General features: G+C 44.5%; 1 protein-coding gene across 8 annotated transcripts in view; it reads left to right on the forward strand.

Moving 5' to 3' along the window:
• Positions 1 to 14,251, forward strand: part of NAP1L4 (nucleosome assembly protein 1 like 4) — a 42,008-nt gene that overhangs the window by 2,303 nt on the left and 25,454 nt on the right. For 4 of the 8 annotated variants that reach the window (XM_072790375.1, XM_072790369.1, XM_072790371.1 and 1 more), the window contains exons 2-3: positions 3,356 to 3,589; positions 4,563 to 4,681. The gene's annotated coding sequence lies outside the window, so the exon portion shown is untranslated. Of the gene's footprint in view, positions 1 to 1,382; positions 1,606 to 3,355; positions 3,590 to 4,562; positions 4,682 to 14,251 lie in introns of those variants that run through there. The other 4 variants (XM_072790374.1, XM_072790368.1, XM_072790373.1 and 1 more) reach the window with 2 other exon arrangements.

Below are 14,251 nucleotides of genomic sequence, written 5' to 3' on the forward strand. Positions count from 1 at the left end.
CTTACTTTGCATGATCACTCCTGGTTTAGCAAGTAGTTGCCTTCCCAGACAGCAGGTGGGGATTTGTCGTTACCCCTTCCGAGACCCTTATCAATGGGCAGTGAAGAATTTTAAAGATTTTACTTACTTATTCATGAGAGACACAGGCAGAGGGAGAAGCAGACTCTGTGCAGGGAGCCCAACGCAGGACTCGATCACGGGTCTCCAGGATAACACCCTGGGCTGAAGGCGGCGCTAAACTGCTGAGCCACCCGGGCTGCCCGGAAATTTTTTAAGAAGTAGCTTTGTGGTGACGTAGATTTGTTTTCATTTGACAGCCTTTGGTTTTCTACCCTGCGTGCTTTAGAGAAGGCAGAGCTGCTTTCTTTGCCATTTTAATTTTAAATTTCACGAGTACTTAATAGCAGGAGAGGTGTAGTGTGTTTCTGTAGTGAGAAAACTATAAGAGAGCACTTTGTGGTCTCTACTTCTTATCTTGACCACTCACTGTGTAGCCTTAAATTTCCTTCTACAAGTATACTCTGCCAGCTATTAAAACTAGATGTGCTTCTATTCTGGGTTCATGACTTTTTTTAAGGTAGTGTGCATTTTAATATTATCCAGAAAGCCTGTTTTAAACAAGACGAGATGAGTTCTAGTAAATAGTTTTGTGGTACAAAGAATCAGCGTTACACCTCAGACATTTATTTATGTACCAAGGCTATAAGAATACATTTGTAAATATTACACTTTAAAACATTGTGTGGGGGCACCTGGGTGGCTCAGTGAGTTGGGCATCTGCCTCTGGCTCAGGTCATAATCCCAGGACTCTGGGGTCGAGCCCCATGTCAGGCTTCTTGCTCTTTCTCTCTGCCTGCCGCTCCCCCTGCTTGTGTATGTGTGCGCATGCGCACTCTCTTTCTGCCAAATAAAATTTTTAAAATAAAAATTGCATGTGTAGGAAAATAGCTTTTATTTATTTATTTTTTAAAGATTATATTTATTAATGAGAGACAGAGAGAGAGAGGCAGAGACACAGGCAGAGGGAGAAGCAGGCTCCATGCAGGGAGCCTGATGTGGGACTCGATCCCGGGTCTGCAGGATCACGCCCTGGGCCGAAGGGAGGCGCCAAACTGCTGAGCCACCCCGGGCTGCCCAGGAAATAGCTTTTAATGCTTTGTATTCATTCCTTCGTGAGCCTCTCTATTGGCTAGACAGAGTTCTAAGTACTGGGTATTGCACTGAACAAAACATATTTCTGTAGTGGGAGACAGATAAACAAGTTAGATGATGGGTGCTTTTGAGAAGAAAAGTAGAGAAGGAGTAGGGACTTGGGTGGTGGTGAGTTTTTAAAAGATTTTATTTATTTATTTATTTATTTATTTATTTATTTATTTATTTAGAGCAGAGTCTGGGAGGGGCAGAAGGAGAGGGAGACAATCTTAAGCAGATTCCATGCTGAGCGTGGATCCCGATGTAGGACTCAATCTCACAATCCTGAGATCATAACCTGAGGTGAAATCAAGAGTCGGACACTGACTGAGCCACCCAGGCACCTCCGTTGTGATATTTAAACAAGGTGAAGCGGGAAGACCCTACGGAGTGAGAAGACCTTTAAATACTGGAGTAAGGAAAATTTTGAAATGTTAGCCTTGTTTAGTCATATACTAACGAATTGCAGAGAAAGGAGACTGGAAGAGGAAATTGGAGTTATAGCAATGAAGAGCCACTTTGCCTCAAGTAAAAATAGAATGTTTGGTTAAAGAAAGGAAATAAGTTTTTTATTTTCTTCCGGAAAACCGAGGGCTTAGTCTCTAGCAAGTTTCTGAAGAGATGGTCTGCTGTTGTCTAGTGGCAGTTAGATCTCGTAAGCAGCCCTAACTTCCTCTGTGTCTTAAGAAACTCCATGGGAGAGACTAAGGTACGTGTGGAGTTGTGCGCAGGCAGCACCTGGGTGGGCTGTTACTTCACAGCAGTGAGTGAGTAAAGCAAAGACTGCTTGGCTGCTGTGTCCTGCCGAGTCCTGTGCTAGGTCTAGGTCTAGGGATTGCTGCATTGAGCAAGTAGGTAAGTCCCTTCCCTCATGGAACTTGTTCTTCAGTGCAAAGACAAACTTACATTGTTTATCCCTCCTTTTTTTTTGGTTATTCAGTCATTTCATGGGAAGACGTTGAGAACTTTTGACTTAAGATAGATAATGTATAAAAATTTTGGTTATGTGAAGGATGACGATATTCTCCAGCTTACTCTTTTGTCTTTTAGAAGTGGCCCAGTCTGGGCAGCCGGGGTGGCTCAGTGGTTTAGCACCGCCTTCAGCCCAGGGCGTGATCCTGGAGACCTGGGATTGGGTCCCACATCAGGCTCCCTGCATGGAGCCTGCTTCTCCCTCTCCCTGTGTCTCTGCCTCTCTCTCTGTCAACTCATGAATAAATAAATAAATAAAATCTTAAAAAAAAAAAAAGTGGCCCAGTTTGAAATTATATTACTCTATAGGCTAAGTGTTGTGGTGGATTTTTTTTGTTTTGTTTTTACTGTTTTTAAGTATGCTCCATGCCCTTCGTGGAGCCCAACCCGGGATTTGAACTCATGAACTTGAGATGACCCGAGCTGATTTCAGGAGTTGGATGCTTAAACAACTGAGCCACCCAAGTGTGCCTATGGATTAATAAGTGTTTTAAAATTGGGAATTTTGGGGATGCCTGGTGGCTCAGTGATTGAGCGTCTGCCTTTGGCTCGGGGCGTGATCCCAGAGTCCCGGGATCAAGTCCCACATCGGGCTCCCTGCATGGAGCCTGCTTCTCCCTCTGCCTGGGTCTCTGCCTCTCTCTATGTGTCTCTCATGAACAAATAAATGAAATCTTTAAAAAATAAATAAAAAATAAAATTGGGAATTTTGTTACAGTGGAAAATTGAAAAACTAAAAATTTTTCTCCATGAAATTTTTTTGTTTGGGCGAGAAATTCATAAATAGGATTGTGAGGTATCTTCTATAAATAAAAGCAAAACATTCATTCATGTAATCATGGAATTTTGCATATCAGCCCAAATGTAGAATTGTAGACCCAGTTAAAATTGTTAGTCCTACAAGGGACCTGAACTGCTGTATTCTTTTTATATTTTTGGATATTCTTTTGCCTGATGACGTGTTCATATTTTGATATACTTACCTTTTTAGGTAAAGGAAACCTTCAGATGAGGCTTCAGCACACCAAAATTTAAAACAAATGGGTAGTTGTATTTCTCAAACCTACAAATTTGGTAGTTCCTTGTAACTTTCTCTTTGAACTAGTTGGATTGCTAAACATGAAAAGTGACAAACAGAACTCTAGCTCATTCATAATGTCACCAACTCTAGGTTATTTTTCCTTATATAAAGGGAGAACTGTTGAGAGGAACTGGATTTGCTGGTCCCTGCCAAGCAGCAGGGCAGTGTGTAAGCGTGTTGCAGTCCCAGAAGGCGGAGGAGGAGGCCTGCAGCGGGTCCTGTGCTGGCCACCTCGCCTGTGTCATTCTGTCTTCACAGCAGCCCCTCGGGAGGCCCCATCTAGTTTGTCGGTGTTGGAGCCCTGGTTACACAGCTAGGAGACGGCAGAGTTGGCCTCAGAACCAGGTCACTGTGTGTCTTCTGTGTTTAGATGTGGAGTCCTGTGTTTGAATTGTTTAGACCTTAAACATAGTCTCTTTCCTGTTGTGTAAGCTTATTGTATTTTCTTTCTCCTTCTGTCCTTGATTGAGCACTTTGTTTTGTTTTTGCAAGTGTTAATGTCGGGTTTAACTTAACTGCTTTGTCATCATGTCACCAAAAATAGTGTTAAATAGTGCATGGCTTCACATAGTTGGAAATAAAGTGGATTGTTGTGTGAACGGAATCTGTTCCTTTGGAGTGGCGTCCTTCCACGGGAAGGTGAAGCTTTTTGGCCTGTGTCCTGTTGTGGAGTGTGTGTTCACTCAATAGCTCTTGTGCTGGACACTGCTGAGGGCCCTGGGACCACATAGTGCACTGCATAGGAGGGGCATGATTATTCTCCATTCTTCTAGACGGTGTACTACTTGGGAATGCTACTTCACTGCAGGATTGTTGATTGTCCTCTGTTCCAGGGACAGCAGCAGTCATCTCGAGTTAAGCAGGTGGAAGCGGCAGCCGGAAGTGAAGTGATCGGTGGTGGTAGGGAAAGATCAGGAGGGTCTAGATTTGAAATGCGCAATGATTTTAATCTATAATGAACCAAAGGAAACGACGTGGAGAATCTCATGCATGTGTTTTTAGGAAAATTAAACCTAAAGACTGAGACTGATTTTCCACAAATCCTTGATTTACAGAAGATCAGAACTTACTCTACAACTAGTGAGCACCTGTCAAGAATCTCTCCTTATCCTAAAGCCAGTGAACTTACTGCATGACATTTTTCCTGAATTTTCCCTTTTGTACTCTGCCCACGAAAGCAACCTGCCCTAGACCTTGAGTGGACTCCTTTGTAGCTCACTGCAGTTTGCTTGTCCCAAATTGCAGTTCATCTGCAATTCCTGTGTAAACTCAGTGTCTGGTAACTTGGCCTTACCTCAGTTTACCTCTTTTCTTCTAGGTTTACGTTACATGGTGTCAGGAGTGGGATCTGAAGGAGCCAGCCACTGAGGAGCAAAGTACCCACATTTGAGCCCTTTGTGCTCTTTGCTTCCACGAGGTGACATAACTCTTGGTTTGGTGAGTCTCAGTTATCAAGTCCCTTCTTTTGGTTGAACTCTCAGAACATGTCAATCCTCTTTTGTTCTTTTTTTTTTTTTTTTTTTTTCTTATTTATTTATGATAGTCACAGAGAGAGAGAGAGAGAGAGAGAGAGATAGGCAGAGACACAGGCAGAGGGAGAAGCAGGCTCCACGCACCGGGAGCCCGATGTGGGATTCGATCCCAGGTCTCCAGGATCACACCCTGGACCAAAGGCAGGCGCCAAACTGCTGCGCCACCCAGGGATCCCTCCTCTTTTGTTCTTAATCTGGTAGTGAGATCCCAGTCATCTAAATGTTCTAAGGGTAGCCCTCTTTCAGGAACCCTGGCCAATTTTATATTAAGAAGTAATGGTCCTTCCTCATGCCTGTTTCTGCCTACATGGGTCATAGTTACTAGAAGGGTAACTTAGCGCTCTGATGGCTGTTGTGGGGGAACATTTCATCCTTTGAGGCTTGTCTTTGTCCCAACTAAGTTAGACCATGGCTACAAAATTAAATAGTCCAAGTGGGATAGTTGTTTTCATTGCTATCTGGAGGTTTCTAAATGTGTTCAGGATTCTCAAATTGCCTCCTTACAGAATATTGTTTCCAGACTGATTGAAGTGAATAAACAACTAAAGATGGATAAAAATACAGTGTCAGAGGCCTCTTTCTTGGTGCTAGCCAAGGTTCCCTCCTACCTGCATTGTCTCACCTCTTTCCATACCCTTTGCCTCCTTATCCTCCCCTTTGTCTGACGTCCTTCTTTCTGTCACTGAAACCTCTTCAACCATAACCCATTAAAACTATCCCTTTCACAATTCTGTCTTCTGAGGATGCTGCTAATCCACCCTAAAGTGCCTGCACCTCATGGACAAAAGCTGAGCTTAGGGCTATAATTAAGGGCCTTCCCAAAGTAACTATGAGGATCCTCATAGATGGGTGGAGGAATTCAGTATTATAACCTTGACTTAACCAGCCTGGGCTCCGATCTCTGTCAGTTAGTCCATAGACTTGTTGGAGAAGGTCAGGCCCAGTGCTGCATGAAAACAATCTCTAGGGTTTAAGCTAGGCCAGCTACCAGCCATTTATATGACCACTCTTGCAGCATAGCCAGAAGGCTACGTGAAGTCATCCCTAGGGCTTTCCCCAAGCCCATGGACCAGAATAAGATTCAGGCACGCACCAAAAGCCTGTTGAGTCTGTCTGTGACTTAGTGACTTACCCATAACCCTGAGCTGTTTTCAAGGAAAATTCTAGACTTCCCATAGATATTGAGTCCACCCTGGTGGGGTTTGATTCTGTGGTTGTAAATGGGATGAAGCAAGGACATAAAACTTTCAGATTAACCTGTATGGGACTGGCATTGAGCCTCCCATAGGTGGAGACCACAAAGCAGGTATGTCTTACAGGACCATGCCATTATTGCAGACAGTCTACACACTGGAAAAGGGGCCGCTATAAATTGAAATCCAAGCACTTGCAACCCCCAAGAGGCAATAGCCAAACCAACCCAGTGATGAGATCCTGAGGGCACTCTTCCCCAGCCTTGTGGGAAGGGAATTATGTAGGATTGGGAGACTACTGTCCAGATTAGGAACGAGTTTTCTCACATCAGTTAATACAGGAACTAATCTATTAGTGCTCAACTCCAAATTAAATTTTCCCTTCCTTGGAGTAATACATATGTGCAAATAGTGGGGGTCTTGGATAAACTACAACATTCTCGTTTCTCAGCCCATATCCTTTTATTTGGGATCTCTGCAAGTCAACCAACCATTTATCCTCAGTGATTTGGCTCCCATACAATTATCTAGGATGAGATTTCCTGGGGAAATACATTGCATTTTATTTTTCTTTCTGGAAAGGGAAATATTCCTTGAGTTCAAATCCAGTATTCCGGAACATTCAGGCCCCTTTAATTGCAGTCTGTAGACCAAAGAAGACCAAACTTGGGACTCATCCTGACTACTAAACCTAGTACCCCCCACTTTTAGTGCAAAATCCTCAACAGACCGAGGCACAATTCATGGTGCCCCTCCTGTTAATATCCAGATCGACTTCTCAGAACCTCTCCCAAGAATAAATCAGTATCTTGTAAATAGTAAGAGGACTTACCAGGGCATAAGGCCTGTCATAGAAGACAATAAATAATTATCCTTTGTATTAGTCCTTGAAATATTCTTCTTTCACTCCTAAAAATTCCCGTGGCCAAGGATGGACTTTGGTCCAGCACGTTAAGGCAGTTTATAAATACCATAATTCCTCCTGTTGTCTCTAGTCCATACACACTGTTGGTATCCAGCCCTACAGGAGGCGTGGGGTTTTGTTGTTTTTTGTTTTTTGTTTTTTTTTTTTAATTATTTATTTATTTATTCATGAGAGACACAGAAAGAGACAGAGACACAGGCAGAGGGAGAAGCAGGCTCCACGCAGGGAGCCCGACATGGGACTTGATCTGGGATCTCCAGAATCACGCCCTGGCCGAAGGCAGTGCTAAACCGCTAAGCCACCCAGGGAGCACCATTGTTTTGTTTATTATAGTTACGCAGTGCATTTTTTTAGTATTTATTTCCTTTGATAGCAGTATATATAAAAATATAATATCCCTTTTACCTTTACCTGGGAAGGCCGAGAATAGACACAGTCGTGCCTGGAGGCTTTACTGAGAGTTCCTACTTCACACAGGTTGTAGCAGCTGACTTAAATATCATAGGTCTCTCTAGAGGCTTCATCTTACTACAGATATGTAGATGATTTCCTTCATGGCTAACTTTCCCAAGGCTGCTCTCCTAAAGACCTTGTTCACCTGTGAAAAATCGTAGTCATTAAGGGGACACAAGGTCTTGAATGAAAAATTGCAGTTTGTTCAAATTCTGGTCCAAGATTTAGGACAATTTAATCTCAGAATGAGCACTACTTCTAAGTTCTGAAAGACTTCAAGGTACTTTAAACTTTCTATACCCTAAAACCAAATAAGAATTAACAGAGTTTTCTTGAATTGGGTCACAGCTGCATTCCAAACTTCTAAATAGCTAAGCCCCTTTGTGCCATATGAAAGAATACCACACCTGATCTCATTGTTGGGATAACCAATATAACTCCTTTTTTAAGACTTTGAAGGAAATAGGGGGCGCGCCTGAGTGGCTTAGCGGTTGAGCGTCTCCATTTGGCTCAGGTCATGATCCTGGAGTCCCGAGATTGAGTCCCACATCAGGCTTCCTGCAGGTAGCCTGCTTCTTCCTCTGTGTCTCCCATGATTAAACAAAATTTAAAAACTTAAAAAAAATTTTTTTTGAAAGATTTTATTTATTTACTCATAAGAGAGAGAGAGGCAGAGACACAGGCAGAGGGAGAAGCAGGCTCCATGCAGGAAGCCCGTCGTGGGACTTGATCCCAGGTCTCCAGGATCACACCCTGGGCTGAAGGCGGCACCAAATTGCTGAGCCACCCGGGCTGCCCAAAAAAAATATTTTGAAGGAAAGTATTAAGTCCACCTATCCTTTGACACCCAGATAATCAGCTACCCTTTTTCCTTTTTGTATATGAGAAGGAAGGGGATGCCCTCAGACTACTAACCCCAAAACATGCAGCTATCACACGTCCCTCAGCTACTCTGGCCAAGAGTTAGATCCACTACCTGAAGATCCATCCCCCTGCCTTAAAGCTCTGCCTGCCACCACTCATGGGGACCAACAGTAGGCCCAGGTCCTACCACTGAAGAGACTGTCTTTATGCTTCAAGGCTCTTGAGGCTCTCCTGAAGTCACACCATGCCCAGTACCTTTTAGCAAGCTCTTATCTCCTGTGAAGTCCTCTTGCTGACTACCCTTCCAGTCCTCTTGTTCATGGTAACAGTTTCAGCCCTGCTACCCTTCTTCCCTCCTCCACTGATTGAACCCCCCCCCGACTATCTGACTTTCACAGATCATCTGTCGACCCCTTGTGAGGTCTTATAAGAAACTCCTCTGACACATACTGATCTTCCCTGGTTGACTGATGCCTCTTACCTGAACCGTGGAAGTAATGGGTTTTGTGCTGGCTGTGTGATAACAGTTTGGAGTTTGTGGAGGCTTTATTGGATGCTTACCTTTGGTTCAGCTCAAACCAGCTGAAATAGATGCCCTCACTTGAACATGCATTTTAGCCAAAAGCAAGACAGCAAACATTGATGCTGATAGCAGTACACCTTTGGAGTGGCCCATGACTTAGGGATATTAGAGGAAACAACAGAGCTTCTCACTTCCAGTGGAGGTAAAATTAAGAATGGCTCTCATGCCCCAAATCTGTTGGCCACGATACTGCCGCCAGCAGTTCTCGCTGTTGCTAGGTGTCGCAAGTCTGAGTCACTGGAAGCCAAAGGAACCCACCTTACTGATGCCCCTGTAAGAAACATTGCCCTTCTTATATCCATTGACCAGACCTCTGTCATAGCCCAGAAGACTGCTGCCTCACTTCCCCATCCCCTCAGGACCTGAGGGAGTAACCAGGGAAGAGCAACAACTGGCCTCTGAAGAAGGAAAGGCTCTTGGTACCACACAGAAGAGGGGCTCTGGTCTTTTTCTTCCAGAAAATCTAAAGCTTTTCTTCTTCAGACCACTGTCCCTGGTTAAACCATTGGTCCCCTGAGAAATAATAATGTTTATGGATCAGTATTAGAAAACCTCAGCAAGGCCACAAGAAGTGCTATCTTGCTTGTTCTGCATTCTGCCCAGGATGTTTGTTTGCATCACCCTGGGACACTATGGCGTTCAAGGCCTGGTAGGTGAATGTCATACATTTGCTTCATCTCCTGGATATGAATATGTTCTAGTGATAATTTGCATCTTTTCACATTGGACTGAAGCATTTCCATGTAGAAAGGCAGCTGCCTCTTTTGTAGCTAAACTCCTTTTTAGCAAAGACTTTTCCATGTGGGGAACACCATGGTGACTAGGGGACCTACTTCACTGGACCACTAAATACTTGGACAAGTCTGTGCCATCTGGCCAGTTCTACATTTCCACTCTGTTTATCCTCAGACTTCAGGACTGGTCCAGTGTACAAATGGAATTATAAACATGCTGTTGCTAAATTAGTTGAAACCCTCCAGATATCTTGGCCAAAAGTACTGTTGCTGGTTCTTCTAAATCTTCAGTCTACTCCATTCAGTATTCATAAACTTTGATCTTTTGAAATAATCACAGGATAGCCAATTCATTTAGCTCTTGCTTGCTTTGACTCACAACTAAAAAAACGGGTACATACTTAGTTTTGCAAGGGTCTAATTAAATCCATTGAGAATAATCATGCTGTGATAGAACAGTCTTTCCACAGCAAGCTCCCATGAGACAAAAGATGTTAGATATCACATTTTATAGCCAGGAGAGGGCATCTGCTGGAAAAGATGTCTCCATAAAGATTCACTTCAGCTTCATTGAAAGGTGCCTACCAGGTGTTACTGAGGAACCCCTGTGCCACCCGCTTCTAAGAGACAGACTCCTAGATTCATGTGTGCCATCTAAAAAGGCCCCCAAACCTCAGAGGACCTGCATCTCAACTGGTGGCTTAAAACTAAAAATTTTCAAGGATTGAAATGCATGACATTGGAAGTAGACAGCCTTCCCAAGGTACTGGGGCCAGGCCTATAGAACCTCCCCCTTCATGGAAGTCTGTGTCTCTCAGCAACTGAATCATGCTGCCTAAAGTTGTAATTGTTCTTTTGCTGGCCTCCTTGCCACCTCCTGGTTTGCCTGTAATACACTCCTTTGTTCCCACTTTACAAAAACTTTCTGATGCCACCAACCAATCAATAGATTGTTGGATTTGCACTGGAATTAACACTAAGGATAAACTCAAACTGGTGGCCTGGCCATTACCCATGGAAGGATGGGAGAAGCTTTCTAGCAGAGGTTCAGGGTTTTTCTCTCATGCCTTTGAAGCTGTACATATTCTCCCTTCTGGTAAATTGGCACCAGACATTACAGCATTCCATCGGGTGCTCCTTACCCATTGAGGAGAACCCTCACTCAAGTCTGTGCTTTTATTTTTATTTTTTTTTAAGATTTTATTTATTCATGAGAGAGAGAGAGAGGCAGAGACTAGGCAGAGGGAGAAGCAGGCTCCTCATAGGGAGCCTGATACCACCTTGCCAGGACTCAATCCCGGAACCCCGGGATCATGCCCTGAGCCAAAGACAGACGCTCAACTGCTGAGCCACCCAGGTGTCCCTAAAGTCTGTGCATTTACCCAAGACCTTATTCTGTGTTTCACAAATAGTGACAAGATTGGCAGAAGTCAAGGTTATGTCCTGGTAAGCACTTGTGACTGCAGTGGTGCAGGACTCAGATGATCATGAGTACACTCCCACTGGCATCTAAGAGACTACGAGTTCTCCTCCATTAATGTACCTCTGGTAGGGTACTTTGGATGGGAAGCTGGTGTGCTGCTTTTCAGTGGTACCTCTTGGGGAATTGATCAAAAATCCAGTGAATGGTGGGAACTTAATTCAGTGTACCAAAAATCCCCAAAACTGCATTAGAACCTCATCCACAACCATCAGACTCACTTCTTAATCCAAGTATATTGAAATTTAAGACATTCCTATAACCATTTCCATGATGCTAACAGCATTGGGCACTGTGTGCTATATGTAATTGATTGTGTTTTTGACCATGAGGTCCTCTTTTTGATTCCAGGGGGAAAATCTGGGCAGAGGGGTCTTCCTAACATCCTGTCTTTAGAAAACGTTTGTCATTTCTTTCTCTGTGGCAGAAACATAACACTCCACACTTCCCCTGGAAAGGACGTTGTGGAGATGTTGCCCATACGCCTGCCATTGAAAGCAGGAAAACCCTCTGCCTACCACCCTGTATCCAATTTGGGGGTTTTCTCCTACTGTCTTAAAAGAGTACATGGTAACAGGGATGGATAACACTTTGGGTGGGTGCCCAGGAATACCCCCATTGTAGATAGGAATTTGGATATACCTTTGCCTGGGCCTTGTTCCCTTCTTGGGTTGCGGGGAAGAACTTGTAAAGGCAACTTGGAGTCTGTGGTTGTGGTGCGACCTTCGCTGCTCCTGTTAGGGCTTTTAGAATATCCGCGAGCCCAGCTAGACAGTCGCAGAAGTAGTCTTCAAACCTGCAGCCCTGTGCCTTCTCCCTACACAGCAGAGAGGGGAAGAATGCTGTTTATATGCTAACAAATTGGGGGAAATAATGCAAGAATGAAAAATTAGGAAAGGTTATATCAAAGTGTGAACTGAAATAAGCTGAGTCCCCAAGGACTTATTAAATCTGGGCAGCTGGGGAAACTGGTCGAGGAAGTTTTCCAGCCAGTAGCTGTAATTGAACTTTTGGCCCTAGGTGTAATCTTCCCAGACGTTTGTACAAACTAGAGTTCTTTTCCTTTCTGAGACTTCTCCTGAAGTTCAGCTGGGAGACACATGACTAAAGATTCCCCATTTCTTGACTGTTGGTAGTTCAGTGAGTCTGGATAGCCTGGTGCCATTTCTCTTCTGTGAGGGACAGACATCTGAGGATGTCCCCTCAGTTCCTAGGGGCCGCTGTCCGCTCACAGCTACGGACGTCTCTGACTGAACAAGGCCCCACGCAGATTGGTTGATCAGCACAGCCCTCTGAAAGATGTGGATTAGAGGGGGAAATCTGAGAGGATGTAGATCTAAGATGGAACTGAAGGCTACAAAGTGGAGTCTCCCACATGTACCCTCAGAACAGCGGACTTGAGGACTGTCAGGCTAATTGCCCATGAAAACTTGATTGACAGGAGTTGGAAACTGTCTTCCACCAGTGAGTGTCCACCAAGAATCTTTTCCACCTTTGAGCCATTGAACTTGCTGTGTAGGTCCTAACTGGGTTTTCCCCTCTCATATTCTGCTCATAAAAGCACCCAGGTGTGAACCTTCAGTGGACTCAGCTGTAGCTCCCGAATCACACTTCCTCTACTCTTCCCAAGGAAGCTCTATTTCCAGTAATGTAGCTTGCCTTGGTCTGTCTCCTTTCTGTTAAGGTTGACAGAAACCTAAGTCCACATCATAGCAGCTGGGTGACCTTGGGTCAGGTGTATCACCTTGCCCAGCCTCCGTATCCTCTCCTACACACTGTTGCCTCCATGACAGAGTTGGTGTTGGGTAGAAGATACTGGAGAGTGCCTGTCACACAGGACCCTGGCTTGTAGAGGAGGTGGTAGGTTCAGGTGTGTGGCTTGATTGGGTGTTTCAATGATGGGGTAAAAACTGGAGCCCATCCCTTGAACTGGCCATGACCGCTGCTTCTGGAAAGTAGGCTCTTGGCCAGCAGTCAGTGTGTGCAACCAATGCGAGGTAGTATGGGATCTATCTGTTACACAGTACAGGTGAATTAGAGCTGGTGTCGCTGTGTGACCGGGTTGGCAGTAGGTACCAGTTTCTGTCCCTGTTCTGTAACCCAGAAAGCCTGCTGTTGTAATCCTGCTTGTGCTGTGTAAGTAAAGAATTGGGAGCTGGGCAGCCACAAAGATGTTCACATGGACGTCAGCAAAGGTGTGTTGTCGGGAAAGCCATCAGGACTCCACAGCTGGTGACTGGGAGGTATGGACGTCAGCTCATAGGCTCTTGTCGTTGGATGTTATTTTGAAGTCCTCTGTGCCCTGTACTTGTCTGTGGAGTGTGGAGAAGAGAAGGGAAGCTTGGGAATCTTGTGGTTGCACCCATATGCCTGCAGTAAACCCAAGAGGAACAGGAACCGGGGATACGTGTTGAGGTGGACTGTTGGAAAGGGTAGGGATTCAGGTTTCTTCTGTTTGGAGGGACTTTGGACTTAGCAACAGGTGATGGGAACCACTGATGAGTTTGTAGCTCTCATTGACATGGGCCTCCAAGGTGGAGGGCAACCACAGCCACTGGAGCATTCCTTAAGCTGTTTCTCTCCTGGGCTTCATGACCAAATGACCAAAGAAAAGTGCAGTTGAGTTAAATACAAATCCATTGCAGATCCTAAATTCCATTTGGAGCTATTTTCCTTAAATACAGAGGTTTTTGTTGTTTTGTTTCACTCTAAAGTATTGTGATGGAGAAGTTTGAGCTTTGCTCACATACCTGAGAATAAAACATTGACCAGTTGTGTTCAGTGTTGTCGTTGGATATGTCACTGGAAGAGCTTTGGCAGGGGGTGGGGTGGAGGGGGTCTCTGATGTGTGTTCTCTACGTCTGAGATGAAGGAGCTTCACCACCTCTGTTCAGCTATGCACTTAGACACGGTTTTGAAATTTCCCTAATATCCAGTTCTTTGTAAGGAGTAAGTGTCCTAGAACCTAGCTTTAATGTTTATAAGTAGAAAACCACCTAACTTGAAGATAATCCTTTGTTATATATGTCTCGTAAAAGTGGGTTGTACTGGTGTATGTCACACCTTGTTTTTACACAAACACTACCATCTTCAGTGTAGGAGTGATAGATTAAATTAAATAAAGTAAAATTTTAAGTAGCCTCCTGGGGGCCCTGGGGGGCTCAGTTGGTTAAGCATCCAACTCTTGGTCTCAGACCCAACTCTTTGGGTCTTGATCTCAGGGTTGTGAGTTCAAGCCTCATG

Source organism: Canis lupus, chromosome 21 (assembly GCF_048164855.1).
Source record: "Canis lupus baileyi chromosome 21, mCanLup2.hap1, whole genome shotgun sequence".
NCBI lineage: Eukaryota > Metazoa > Chordata > Mammalia > Carnivora > Canidae > Canis > Canis lupus.